The following is a 13,911-nucleotide window of genomic DNA, read 5'->3' as shown; positions in this document are numbered from 1 at the left end:
CTGCCCAGCATTCCTGAGGCTCTGGGTTCTATCCCCAGCACCAGAAAACAAAACCACTTTTTGCTGAGTGCAGCAGTCCTTGCCTGTAATCCCAGCAAATTGGGAGGTTGAGGCAGGAGAATTAGAAGTTGGAGACTAGTTTGGGCAATTTGGGGAGACCCTGTCTCAAAAAACTTAGGGGAGGGGGATGTGGCTCAATTGTGAAGCACGGGACTCCAGTTTCGAGGCCCTGGGTTCAACCCCGGCACTGGAATAAAAAAAAAAATATTTATTTATCTATTTGTTTGTTTGTTTATTTATTTATTTATTTTTAATTGACAGGTCATTTCTGGTGCAGGCAGCTTTCCTGAACACCTTTCCACAGTTTCTGTTTTGGCACTGAAGACCACTCTCAGCAATGGTGAGATTCATTTGGGAACTACCTGTTCCCATAAGATTTAATAATAGTTTCTGTAGATTTTAAAATCTAAATGGACAAGGCATGTCCCTGATGACGGTATTGTACACTACTGAGTATTTTTCAAACTTTTCATGAGTGCAGTTGTAGTTCAAGGCTTTAAAGCATAATGGTCTCCCTAGTTGAGCAGGTGCTGTGCACTGGGCTGAACACATGTCACCTCGGTCAGCGCTCACACTGGCTTTCATGACATCATTTCCATTGTAGAGATGATGAGGTGAGTCTCTGAGGGCCCACCCAAGTGACATGTTCCAAGTCACACAGCCAGGCCAGGCGCAGGGGTGCACACTTATAATCCCAGTGGCTCAGGAGGCTGAGACAGGAGGATTGCAAGTTCAAGGACAGCCTCAGCAACTTAGCAAGACCCTGTCTTAAAATAAAAAAATAAAAAGGAGTATGGATATGACTCTGTGGTTAAGCACCTCTGAATTTAATCCCCGGTACCAAAAATAATAAAAATAATAAAATAAATAAATAAATTGCACAGCCAGTGGTGGCAGGGCTGGTCCAGGAGCTGTCTGGCTGCTATAATGACCCCTCCTGTGGACACAGACTTCCCTTGACATAGTGCAGGGCCTCTCTTCTGCCACCTCTGGGGAGTGGAGGCCAGGCCAACCTTGCTGTGCAGGGAAGCCTGGCCCTTTCACCTGGGCTGTGTGAGGCAGAGCTGAAGTCCTGCTATGTCCTGAGCATCTGGGACTCCTGAGTGCTGGGCTTCCCTGTGGGTCTCCTGCCTTTTCCTCTTGGAGACCCTCCTGTGAGATGCCTTGGAGATCCTGGGAGAAGTCCAGCTGACAGGGCTTTCTGCATAGTGGCAGATTTCCTACGACCTGTCACACCCACTGTGAATCAACCAGTTTGATTTGTGGCTTGGTTGATTCACTCACTGATTTATAAACAAATTATTTGCCCCTTAACATGTGCCAGGCAGTGCCCTGGCCTGGGCTGGTAGGGGCCTGGGAAAGGCTTCTGGGAGGAAGACCAGCAAAGACCACTCTTGGCTGAGGGGTGGCCCAGGATGGGCTTTGGGTAGGAGCACTGATTTGGAGCGACACTTCCCTCCTCGGCTACCAGGTGTGCACCGACACCTGGGTTTCCTCCTCTGTAAATAGGGATAGCTGTCCCCACTGCAGGTTGCTGTGCTATTCCTTAAAATACTACCTTCCAGGCTGCGGGAGAGGCTCAGAGTTTGAGCCCTTGCCTAGGATGCCCAAGGCCCACATTTCAATCTCCAGCACCACACAGGAAGTAAAAAAAATGAGCTTCCAAAAGGTAGTGAAAGACTCAGAACTTTCACTTCTAGTCCTTTCCTGCTCCTTCCCATCATCTAAGGACACTTTCAATTCTTTCACCTTCCTCTGTATGTTGTGTCTGTTGTTCTTTGGTCAACATTGTTATGCTAATTGGAGATGTAACAGTCTATTCTTACCCTTACTTTCTTTCAATATAGGTAGAAGCCCAGTTTGGACTGAATCTCTGGGCATTGTTTTTGCTATTAAATTATGTGTATGTACATTCAGAGCTGAGCTAGGTAGTATTCTACTGTTACAGTTTCTTTTTTCTGGAATTAATAATTGTCTGACTTTTAAGAAGTTGATTGCCTTCCTTAGTACTTGTCACTGTATTTTTTTAAACACTGCAACAGATCAGTCAGAAACATAGTAGTCATTGTTCTAAAATCTCTCACCAACCAGTTTGCTTTCATAGAAGAGACCCAAGTGAGAAGGAAGGAGTTCTTGGTGTGGAAAGTGATGTGTGCTGGGGTAGAACCCTGTGGGCCCTTGTGTCCCCACCTGAGTGAGGGGCTTCTGACCTCTTCCACTTTAGCCTGCAGGTTATTGCTTCCTGAGTCTGGGGTCTCATGGCCTGAAATTAATAAGAACTGAAAGGATCAGAGCAGAGTTGATAAGTGAGGAGATAGTGACCTGTAACTGAGCTTCAGAATCTGACTCACATGAACTACTGGGATTTCTTCTTTAAAATATTATGATACAGTTTTAGCACAGCCGGTTGTAGACTGTGGTTTGGGTGGTATTGAGTACTGAACTCAGGGGCCCCCTATCAACAGCCCTGTCTATGTTTTATTTTGAAACAGGATCTCACTAAGTTGCTGAGGCTGGCTCAAACTTGTGATCCTCCTGCCTCAGCCTCTTGAGTCACTGGGATTACGGTCATGGGCTGGAGCTCTGTGGTGCATATTCCAGAACACTCTTCCTTCCTCAAGGCTGTCATTTAGAATCTGAAGTTCTAAGTTAATCATGGTCTGAGATTAAAATAATTTTCAGAAGAAAATAGTGTTAGGCTCTGCCATTTCATTTGTATAAACAAATTTATACAAATTAGGGCCAGTCATGGTGGTGCATGCCTGTAATCCTACTGCTTTAGAGGCTGAGGCAGGAGGATTGCAAGTTTGAGGTCAGCCTCAGCAACTTATCAAGGTCCTAAGTGACTCAGCAAGATCCTGCCTCTAAATAAAATTTTAAAAGGGGTGGGGATGTGGCTCAGTAGTTAAGCACCCCTGGGTTTAATCCCTGGTACCAAAAAAAAGGTAAAATGTCATTGGTAACTTCCATGAGAGAAACCAGTTGTCTGGGAGGAGCTGTCATTGGCTAGGATTCTGAGAAGTGAGAGAATGGCCCACAGATGCTCTTTGATATTTGATGGGGTCATATCCTGATAAGCCCACTATGAGTTGAAGATGACATAAGTTGAAAATACACTTAATACCTAGTACCCAGGGCATCCTAGCTTGGCAGCACAACACATGGTAGAGTGTCAGTTGTTTCCTCTGGTGACGGCGAGCTGTCTCTCTGCCACTCCCAGCATTGAGAAAGGATTGTACCAGGTAGCAAAGATCTAGATTCAGAATTCCAAGCAGGGTTTCTGCAGAACGTGTGCTGCTCTCACACCTTCATAGAGTGCGGACATCACAAGTTGGAAGACTGTAAGTCAGAGACCTACTGTGCATACTTAATCAGCTTGTTGGGAGTCAGGTCCTGAGCCCTGTGCCCAAAGCCCAAGGTACATTCTCTGTTCCATCCCCAGACAGTACCATGAGGTGGATTCTTCTGGATATTTCCTTTAGCCTTCAAATGGCAAAATCAAGATTTAAATCTTATAGTCATGGAGCGGGGAGTAGTGGCGCATGCCTGTAATCCCAGCGCCTCAGGAGGCTGAGCCAGGAGGGTCATGAGTTCAAAGCCCATCTTAGCATCTTAGCAAGGCGCTAAGCAACTCAGTGAGATGTTGTCTCTAAACAAAAATGCAAAAAAAAGATCTGGGGAGGTGGCTCTGTGGTTAAGAAACCCCCCTAGGTTCAATCCCAGGTACCAAAAAAATATATCATATAGTTATTGGACTCCAGAGCTAATGCCATGTCCCCTGGCACAGTGGATTTTGTCAGCCAGATGAGGATAAGGGCTGCCTCCCCTTTTGTCTTCCTTCTCTGTTCCTCTCCTGGCGTTGCTCTTGTCAAGAGCTCCTCGGCCCACTCATCTGCCTGGTTCACTTTTCCTCAACTAAAAGTCACTTATGTCCAGTGTCCTCTGCCCTTTTGAAATGTCTGAGTATGTCTTGGCTTGAGATCTCCATTGGGGTCTGCCCATCTTCTCTCCTGCATGTGTGCACACACTAAGGGGACTCCCTGCTTCCCACGTGCTCTTACACCATTGTTGTGACCACAGTGTCTGATTGGAGCGCTGACCAGGCTCTCCATGTGTCAGGTGAAGGCTGGAGCCCCTTGATCCCACGTGCACTGTCATTTCAGGCACCTTGAGCACAACAGCTTGATGGAAGTTATGAGGGTGAAATGTATGGTCTCATGACCCTGCACCAGCTACACCTCAGCAACAACTCCATCTCTCGCATCCACCATGGCCCCTGGAGGTTCTGTCCAAAGCTGCCCATGTTGTAAGTGTCCTTGGCTTTTGTCTTTGACAGCACCTGGAGGCAGATCCCCCAGAGCCCAGATCACAGTGGACTAGGAAGGGGTGCAGGCCTCAAGTGCAAAGGCAGGTCAGAGGCAGGCCAGCAGAGGGTCCTGTTGTGGAAGAAAGACAGGTGCCCAGGCCAGCCAGGCCCAAAGAAGTACTGTCAGGGCCATTCCTGCCTCTTTTTTTTTTTTGGAATAGCAGAGGTGTAGCATGTAGGTCCCCCTGGGGAAGATCTGTCCCCAGGGATTTCTTGTTTTGGAAAAAGCTCCTGAAGTAGAGGGCTCTGTTGAGGAAGAGCAACCCAGAAACTTTCCCCATGTAGCTACCTGGAGAGTGATGGCACCCTAGGCCTCTGGGCCATGATGTTGCACACCTGTAATCCCAGTGACCTGGGTGGCAAGGCAGGAGGATTACAAAGTCGAGGCCAGCCTCAGCAAATTAGTGAGATCTGCCTCAAAAAAATAGAAGAAGCTGGAAATGTGGCTCAGTGGTAGAGTACCCCTGGGTTCAAGGACCAGTACAAAAAAAAAAAAAGAAAGAAAAAAAGAGAAACAGTGCATCTGCGCCACACTAGGAGCTTGAATGGAGCAATGGCGACCTGCTGACGGTGGAGCAACGTCTATGTCCTCGGCATTTCCACCTCAGTCAGCTTCCCCGGGGCCTGGCTCCTTCCTTTTTGTTCTGTGCTTGGTGGAGGAGGTGGATGTGTGCAGAGGAGTACAGCGCCCTCATCCCTTTGGAAGATCCCCAGGCAGGACGCCAGGCTCGGCCTGAGGACACCTGAGCTCACTCCTTCCCATGCGGGGAGCATCCAGTGGGGGTGACACCCCTCCATCCTGCATGCACAGCCAGAGCTGCACAGCCACGGGGTCTGAAAATTTGGGCATGTTTCTGTGTCTGCATTCCATTTCTAGAGTTCCACTTGTGTTGGGTTCCTCCCCAGGTGAACATTTTCAGTTTAATAATGCTCTAGTTTAGTCCAGTTGTGTTTCCTTATTTTTCAAGAGAGTTTGGGAGGGTTGTCTCCTCATTCCCACTTTTCATAGGCTTTGCCTAGAAAAATCACTTTACGTGAGTGAGAGTAAGGGTGCTGCACACACTCGCAGGGGCTTGCTGGGGCCTTGGATCTTAATGCTGCGCTCGCATTCAATCTTGACCCCGTCTCTCCCGTTGTGTGTCTCTCCTGTCACGTACCCATGCACATCCCTCTGCTAACCTGGCATTTCGGTCTCACTGGGTCTGTGGTCATAGCGAGTGCCAAGCAGCACCCTGCCTCTCCCTCCTGCTCACTGCCCTTGGCTTTGGGGTGTCAGATTAGTCTTCCTGATGCTTCAGGGTGCTGCATTGTCTTTTTTGGGTGTCGGATGTCAAGCTCTTTGCTCAGGCTGGGACTGCACCAGGGGACTCCAGGGACACATGGTTCTTTGATTTCCTGGGCTGGGAGCCCTGGGGAAGAAGGGCAGGTGTTGAGTCCCACAGTCCTAAGCCTGTCTAGTTCCTAAGGCGAAGAACAGTCCTGTGACTCGGCAGAGGGTGTGTCAGCTCCTGGAGAAGCTGTGTTCCGGAGCTTTGGCGGGGTTTGGAGTTTGCTGTTCCGCTTTCTGGCTGTGTACAGCTGTCTGCTGTGCCTTTTAGAGGGGGTCAGAGGTCACTGCTGTGTGGCTTAACTAGTCCTAGAAGTTTGCCCTATTCTCATGTCACCTCGGAGCCAGGCTGAGGGTTGCTTTCCCGCCCCTTCCCTAAGCAAAATTCCATAATTGCAGATGAGGATATAATTTTGGTCTGCTGCCAGGGCCTAAGACTGACACACACCATGACTTATTTCTCCAGGAGGGAAAGAATGCTGGTCTCTGCCCCCTTTAAAAACCCATTAATCTTCACTGATACTATTTTTCTTCTGCCTGACCCAGCCTAAACTTCCCATTTTTCAACCAGAGGTGTCTAATATGCCAAGTTACAGCACCCGTGTTGTGTCAGGAATGCAGGAGTGTCTGGGAAGAGGCTTGAGTCCTATATGCAGGCTGAGTGGATGGTTTGGGGTGTGTCCTTTCCTGCTCACAAGAAGAGTAGGTGTGACACTCAGGCCAGAGCCTCCAGGCTGAAGCAGAGGCCCTGGAGTGGTTGTCCCGGGCAGTGATGTGTGGCGCCTTCTGCTGTCCAGTGTGTGGAGTGGCAGCGTCCAACCCATAAGGGGCATGTCCGGGGTATCAATCCTCTGCCAAGAAAGGTTTTTCATAGCCTGAATCAGGACCAGCATGGACACCAGCAGGAAGGTTTTGTATTGCATGACATTGTGCCATCCCCAAAGTTCAACCACACCAGGACCTGCACAACCATCCTCATGGTTAGACCAGGTGGATGATCTAGCTGCACGTCCACTGTGAGATACTCCCTGCCCACTGAGATCCCACTGGCTGTCGTAAGCAACTCTGTGAGGCCCGATAATGACATGTGCCCCTCCACCTCCCCAAGATCCTGTCCTTCAACAACCTCAGGTGGCTGGATGAGGAGAGCCTGCCTGAGCTGGACAGCTGGAGGATTTTGCACCTCAGCCACACTCCATCAGCCACATCACCAAGGGCGCATTCAAGGGACTCAAAAACCTGCACATCTTGTATGGCATTTGCTGTGGGGGTGATGGAGCCCCAGGGTCCTGGGCGGGGGAGCAGAACAGGGCAGAGCCGGCCACTGAAGGCCTCTCTGGGAATTCTCCAGACTCCACTCTCACTGGCTTTGGATGTGAATTGGACCCCAAGATGATGTGTTATGTGTGCAGAGCTGATGCAGAATGTCTCGTTACCCTGGGATGATGCCTGAGGGGAATGACCACCCCAAAGCATGGTGTTACCAAGCCGAAGCTGCACATTGTGCCAGTGAGGATGCTGAGTCCTGCTGTTGAGGCAAGCATCCCCAGGTTGGCATCCATTGCCAGACTGTCCCTGAAATCATCTTTCTTTTTATTTGGGGATACCAGGGATTAAACCCAGGGGCACTCAACCACTGATCCATGTCCCCAGTCCTGTTTATATTTTATTTAGAGACAGGGTCTCACTGAGTTGCTTAGGGCCTCACTTTTTGCTGAAGTTAATTTTGAACTCTCAATCCTCCTGCCTCAGCCTCCCAAGCTGCTGGGATTACAGCGTACACCACTGCACCTGGCTTCACTTTTTAAACCCTCTATGTCTTTTTCTCCAAGGCAATGGAGAAACTAGATCAAAAACTAGCTAGTTCAAAACTCCGTTGTCACACCTGGTGTCTGGTGTGCCTCATTTCCAAAAGAGGTGGAGTTGAGGACTCCATGTCTTTATTTGACCTCATTAGGGACTCATTCAACCAGGTGGAGGTGACAATGCCATGTCCCTCTAAGTGTCCCGTTAGGTGAGTTGCCAGAATTTGCCACAGGATGCTTTTCTGGGATTTTTATAAAACTTTTTGATGGTTGGCCTCAGATAGTTTCCAAACCATTAGCAGAAATTCCCCAGAGAGGGATGAGAGGGATGTGTGATTCTTAGCAGACAGTGGTGGAGCTCCTTTCTTACCCACGATTTCCCAGTGGAGAGGGGCTTGCTGCAGGCACCTGGGGCAGGAAGTCCCTCTGCACTTACTTGCACCTGGTGGAACTGGCTTTAATGTAGAGTCACTGCTTAGGGGAGCCAAAGCGCCCCAGGCCAAGTTATTCAAGCTAAGGTCCTGCAAGATAACTAGACCAGGCTTTGAGACTTAGGAGGCCAGAGGAAGAGGAAAAGGTTGGCAGCAGGAGTGAGGACATAGGCGCACAAAGCCACAGCCCAGGCCTGGGTTCATGCAGTCTGAAGATAATAGGCATGAACTGTGGGAAGGAGAAGCCCCTTCCAGCAGCAGACTCCACTCTTGGAGCTTCCTGCTATAAAAGCAAGGTCCCAGGGGGTGTTTCACCTTCAGTCAGAGCTCCCTTCCCACTGGCACTGTCCATTCCAGGTCCTCCTTGGAGCCAAGAGCATTCCTTTCTGTTCCTGTCCATTCTGCAAGGGCTCAGGAGAGGGAAGGACAGGCACGAGGGCTGGTGGAAAGTTGAAGATGGCAGAGTGCATACAGAACAGGGCCTGGCCACCAGGAGTGATGTCTCGCCTGGGTCCTGTGACCTGCCCTTGGAAGCTGGGAAGGGGGCTGAGTCACTGGCCTTGGGGTTTGCTCTGCTGGAGGAGCCTGGCCTGGAGAGTCGGCCCCATCCCTCGTACCCAAGCGAGTGGGTCACAAGTCTGACTCAGCACCCAGATGTCCTCCCTGGCTCAATGTCTAACTCTGTGCAGGCCTCATGAGGAGATGGGCTCTGGGCCCCAGACTCCCCGGCCAGCATGCCGGGGCACAGGGCCAGCGTCCCTTTCTTTGCTGGCTGATTTACTTTTTATTCTACATGCCTTGCTCCAGATTATTGGTCATGTCCAGAAAAGGGATCTGGTTGATTTAGAGAAGAAAGAACCTCAAGGAACTTCTCAACTGATCCCCCATGCCAGGGAAAGATGTCCACCCTGTGCAGGCAGAATACAAACTGGGCTTTGTGTCATGTGGTCTGTACTGCTTTCTGCCCCCAGGCCTGGTGGGGAAGCTGCTAATTTGGGGTGTGCATCAGCTGTGTTGGAAGGCCGTGGGACCCCGGCCATGCTGCAGGCTGTACAGAGTGGGGCCTGCTCCTCAGAGCCACAGTCCTCATGACCGTACATGACACTGGGCCCCTAGGGTGCACCTGGGTGCCTTAGGCTGTGTTGAAACCAATCTGAAGCTGTTATCCTGTCCCCACAGAGAGTGGCAGGGGGGAATACTGGGGACTGAATTAGAACGGATTATATTCCATGTTTTAAAGATTATGCCGTATTATATTCTGTTGTCATGTAAAACTAATGAAAACAAAGTGGTGCGAGGGTTGTGACTAAGACTTTCATGCTCTGTCTTCTCCCCAGGAACCTGGACCATAATGAGATCTCAAGCACAATATAGGACACCAGGGGCACCTTCACTGGCCTTGACAGCCTCAGCCAGCTGTGAGTATTTCTGAGTACCTGGCTCTCTGACTGCTGGCATGCACTGGATCCCCCTTTGACAGCTCCCTTGTCCTGTGTCTGAGTCCTGTAGCAGAAAGTGGGCTGTAGCCTGGTGTGGTCATGCACACCTGTAATCCCAGTGGCTCAGGCTAAGGCAGGAGGATCACGAGTTCAAAGCCAGCCTCAGCAATTTAGCAAGGCCCTAAGCAACTCAGTGACACCCTATGTCTAAATAAAATATTAAATAGGGCTGGGGATGTGACTCAGTGCTGAAGCACACTTGGGTTCAACCCGTGATACCAAAATAATAATAATAATAAAATGATTTGATGCCTGTGATTTAGATTTGAAATAATCCAGTTGGATTAGAAAATGACAAAAGGGAAGAGATAGAGGTGATAATGAGATTGTCACAATCTGATGACAGCTGTAGGTGTGTGACAGCCATCTGGGGTTCAGCCTTGTCTGCTATCATGGTGTGTGAAGGTGTATGCATGAGAAGGGAAAGAGAAAAGCAGGTCTCAGTGTGCAGCTCCAGTCTGACCACTTTGCTTGGGGTTGAGTGGCTGTTTAAGGAGGAAACTGTGCCGCTTGGATCCCCTCCCCTGCTGGCTTTCCTCAGCATGTCACTGGGAGTCCTGTGGCCTGGCCGTGCTGGAAGACGTGGCCACCATGCTACATGGCCCCATCTGAATGGGTTGGCCTCAGTCTGCAGGGCTCCCCTGAGAAGCACACAGGAGTCCCTGCAAGGTGGCCTGGGCTGGCCTTTGGAGAGCTTAAGAGGCTCATCTTGCTGGATCTGCCTCTGATTGTGAGGGAGGCGGAGCTTCTCCTGGGTCCTCCCACCGCACCACAGGCCAGGCCTAAATGGAGGTGTTTTCCTCTGAAGAGCTGTGGGAGCAGCAGAGCTCTGTGTGACAACTGGGAGGACGTTGCCTTTCCCATCCTTGTTCCAAGTTTTGAGCTCAGATGGTTCTTCAAACTGGAGTGTTTCTTTCTCCCACGTTTGCCTGGGGTTGTCATACTCTCCAGAGATCCTGTTCTGGTGGCTCTGGAGTCACCTGCTGGGGACCTGCACAGGCAGCATGTGAGGAGAGAAGGGAGAATTGATGGACCCCAGGAGAGGCAGTTCTCTGGAACTGATAATGACATGGGGAGGACAGGCGATGCAGGGGTCTGCCCTGTGGCAACGCCCAGGTCTGGGGCATTCTTTGGGAGGCTGGGAGCAGAGGGCCATGTAAAGGGGTGTCTAGGGAGATACAGAGCTTCTGGGCTCCCACTAGGTAGGAAGTCCTGTAGCTGGTGGGCAGGGCCTTCAGAATGGATTCAAGGGGAAAGGAGGTTGTGCCTGTCATTATTGTCCCAGGGACATGAGCACCACTGCACTGCCCCCCTGTGCCTTGCCACTGTGGCTTGGGCAAGCACTGATTCAGCCTTTGGGAGCCCATGACTGACTAGGCAGGAGACTCATGAGAGGCTAGCCATCCCTTCCTTGGTACCCCTGGCTGTGGGACGAACATCCACCCAGCAGAGAGCCTCAGCTTCCTTTGCCACCCAGCAGCTCTTTGTCAGAACCACTGCGTTGTCAGGCTGGAGAGCCACCCACCCCCCACAGGCCAGCAGGGAGAAGATAAATGCCTGTTTGAATCCACCCACGGCACACTTGGCCCTGCAAAATCAAGAATTCATTTTATTGCTATTGTCACCTAGAAATAATAGCCTGGCCTCCCTGTGAAAGGGGTCAACGTGACTAATATTTAGTTGAAATAAAGCCTGGCTTTTTCCTGGATCTAGTTTGCAGATTTAGCTAATTAGCTGCATTCACTTTTACTAGGACCTGGGGGGATCTGAGAAAATGGAGAAGTTGGCAGTGCTCTCAGCCTTGCTTGGGGTTTGGTGCCCCCTGAGCTCTTATTTGCTGCTAGTTCTGTGGTTACAGAGCCTAAGCTAAGCCACCAGGTTTTCTGTGTTTGGTTTATTTGTTTTACAATAGAAATTTTGATTGTGAGGCTGTACAAATGCTTTTTTGGGGTGAGATTGCTGTCATGTCCATGCATACCACCTCAGAGAGATGGGCATTCACAGCAGTCTCTGCCCTCCAAAGGAGACAGGAAACAGAGCTGGCTTTGTCTGAGGCTGGATGTGGAGTGACTGCTGGGGCCCTGGGAATGGAGGCCCCCAGGGGAGGAGTTTATTTCTGATGAAATGGGGGACAGGGAGCCCTGTGGCATGGCTGCCCCAGACGTTTACCTGTGGGCTGGGGGTGTCTGCAGAGCGGGTGTCGCAGTCTCCCCCGTCCAAGCTCCTGAGGACGCCTGCGGCTTCTGCCTTGTTCCAGTCAGGTTGAAGCTCAGACAGTTGGCGATGGCCTGGCCCTGCCATCTTTGATTTTGAGGGCTCACCTTCCCTTTCTTGGCATCCCTGCAGGAGGACTTGGTGCTCACTGCCTTCTCTAGTGGGAGGTAGAACTGGCCTTTTTATGGCAGATTTCTTACCTGGTTCTTGGTGGGACCTGTGTCTGATGGGTTGACATCATATAAAATCTGGAGTTTTGCTCAAAAACCACAGCACAAGTCATCTCCTGCAGGCTGAGGGCAAGGACCCAGCTCACCACAGCCACACCCTGGCTGCCAGGGTGCATCTCAGGTGCAAAGAGCTGTGGAGCCACCTTGACAGACACCCATTTCCTGACCCCTTCTTACCTTTTTGGGAACCATTATCCCTGGAACATAGTTCTCAGAAGTGGGCAGCAGTTTTCAGATCCACAGTCTTCGTTAGCCCCTCTGCTTCTTCTCACTGAGACAGTGCCCAGCCTGTCTCCTGTAATGATATCGCCTGCCTCACCCCACCCACCTCAGGAGGCCCTTGGAGACAGAGGGCCAGACCAGACAAGTGGTTTCCACTTGTTGCTACAAGAGGTTTTTTTTCCAATGGCTTTTATTTGTTCTTTTTATTTATACAGGACAATAGAGTGTATTTTGACATATTACACATACATGGAGTCTAACTTCCCATTCTTGTGGTTGTACATGATGTGGAGTTTCACTGGTCGTGTATTCACATATGAATATAGGAAAGTTATGTCCCATTCATTCCACTGCCTTTCCTATTCCCATCTCCCTCCCTTCCTTTCATTTCCCTTTGTCTAATCCAATGGATTTATTTTATTCCCCCAACCACCCTTGTTTTGGGCTAGCATTCACAGATCAGAGTGAATATCCGGCCTTTGTTTTGGGGGATTGGCTCATTTCACTTAACATGATAGTCACTGGTTCCATCTTTTTACCTACAAATGCCATAACTTCATTCTTTGAGGCTGAGTAATAATAATACCATTGTATATGTACCATATTTTCTTTATCCATTCATCTATTGAAGAGCACCTAGGTTGACTCCATAGCTTAGCTATTGTGAATTGAGCTGCTATAAGCTGATGTGGCTACGTCACTGTAGTGTGCTTATTTTTAGTCCTTTGGGTATAAACCATGGAATGGGATAACTGGGTCAAATGGTGGCTCCATTCCAAGTTTTCTGAGAAATCTCCAGACTGCTTTCCAGAGTAGTTGCACAAATTGCCATCCCACCAGCAATGCCTGAGTGTGCCTTTTCCTCACATCCTCACCAACATTTATTATTGCTTGTATTCTTGATGAGTGCCATTCTGATTGGAGTGAGATGAAATCTGCAGGGGGCCTTTGTAGGCCCTAAAGTGCGTACACCTTCAGCTTGTCCTTCCTACTGAATTGTAATAGAGAAAAGTGCTTCCTCTCAGAAGGGGTAGGGCTGTGTATGTTCCCTGGGATCTCAGCACAGGTCAGCTTCCCCTGCCTCTCACCAGACAGGCTGACCAGGGAGCATCGCGCTGATCATGTGTTCTTTCTCCCCACTTTCCCCCCACCCTCTCTCTTCCTGGATGTTTGGTAACTGCAGGACTCTCATTGGGAACAAGATCAAGTCCATGGCAAAGAGAGCGTTCATGGGGCTGGAATGCCTGGGGCACCTGTGAGTATCTCGCCAGACCTTGCCTGTCCCGCAGGCCTGCCAAAGGTGGCCACAGCAGTCTGCTGGTGATTTAGTCAGCATCTTTGTAGACTGAGAAACAGGCTATTTAGAAGTGACAGCTGCTTTAACTCTGGCCCTTATCTTGCCCATGCCAGAGCAGTCACAGAACATATGGCCAGTTGGTGTGCTCCCAATTAATGCAACTGGTGTGTAGACAATACCTTTCTCCCTGCTGCTGCCTGTGTCACCACTGCACCCACTCCTTCCCAGGCCCTGGTCTCCTCGCCATCCCCATTAGGCCAGCCAGCAGAGTGATGCATACACCACCCCACTGGGAACTTCTCTATGGCTGTGGTTGCCTTCCCAGCCCTGGGAGGAAGGGGACCAGCCAGCCTTGAGACCTTCACAGTGCTTCTGGGGTAGCTGCCTTGAGTGTGTGTGCTTTAGTTTGTTTTCTCTTTGAACCAATTTGATCCCATGTTCTGCTGGGAGAGCCTTGACT

General features: G+C 50.1%; 1 pseudogene; it reads left to right on the top strand.

Annotated features, from left to right (window-relative positions):
• The first annotated feature begins 666 nt into the window (after positions 1–666).
• LOC114079858 (leucine-rich repeats and immunoglobulin-like domains protein 1) overlaps positions 667–13,911 on the top strand; it is a 30,889-nt pseudogene continuing 17,644 nt past the window's right edge.

Source organism: Marmota flaviventris, chromosome 14, assembly GCF_047511675.1.
Source record: "Marmota flaviventris isolate mMarFla1 chromosome 14, mMarFla1.hap1, whole genome shotgun sequence".
NCBI lineage: Eukaryota > Metazoa > Chordata > Mammalia > Rodentia > Sciuridae > Marmota > Marmota flaviventris.
This window is presented reverse-complemented; position numbering and strand designations above follow the sequence as displayed.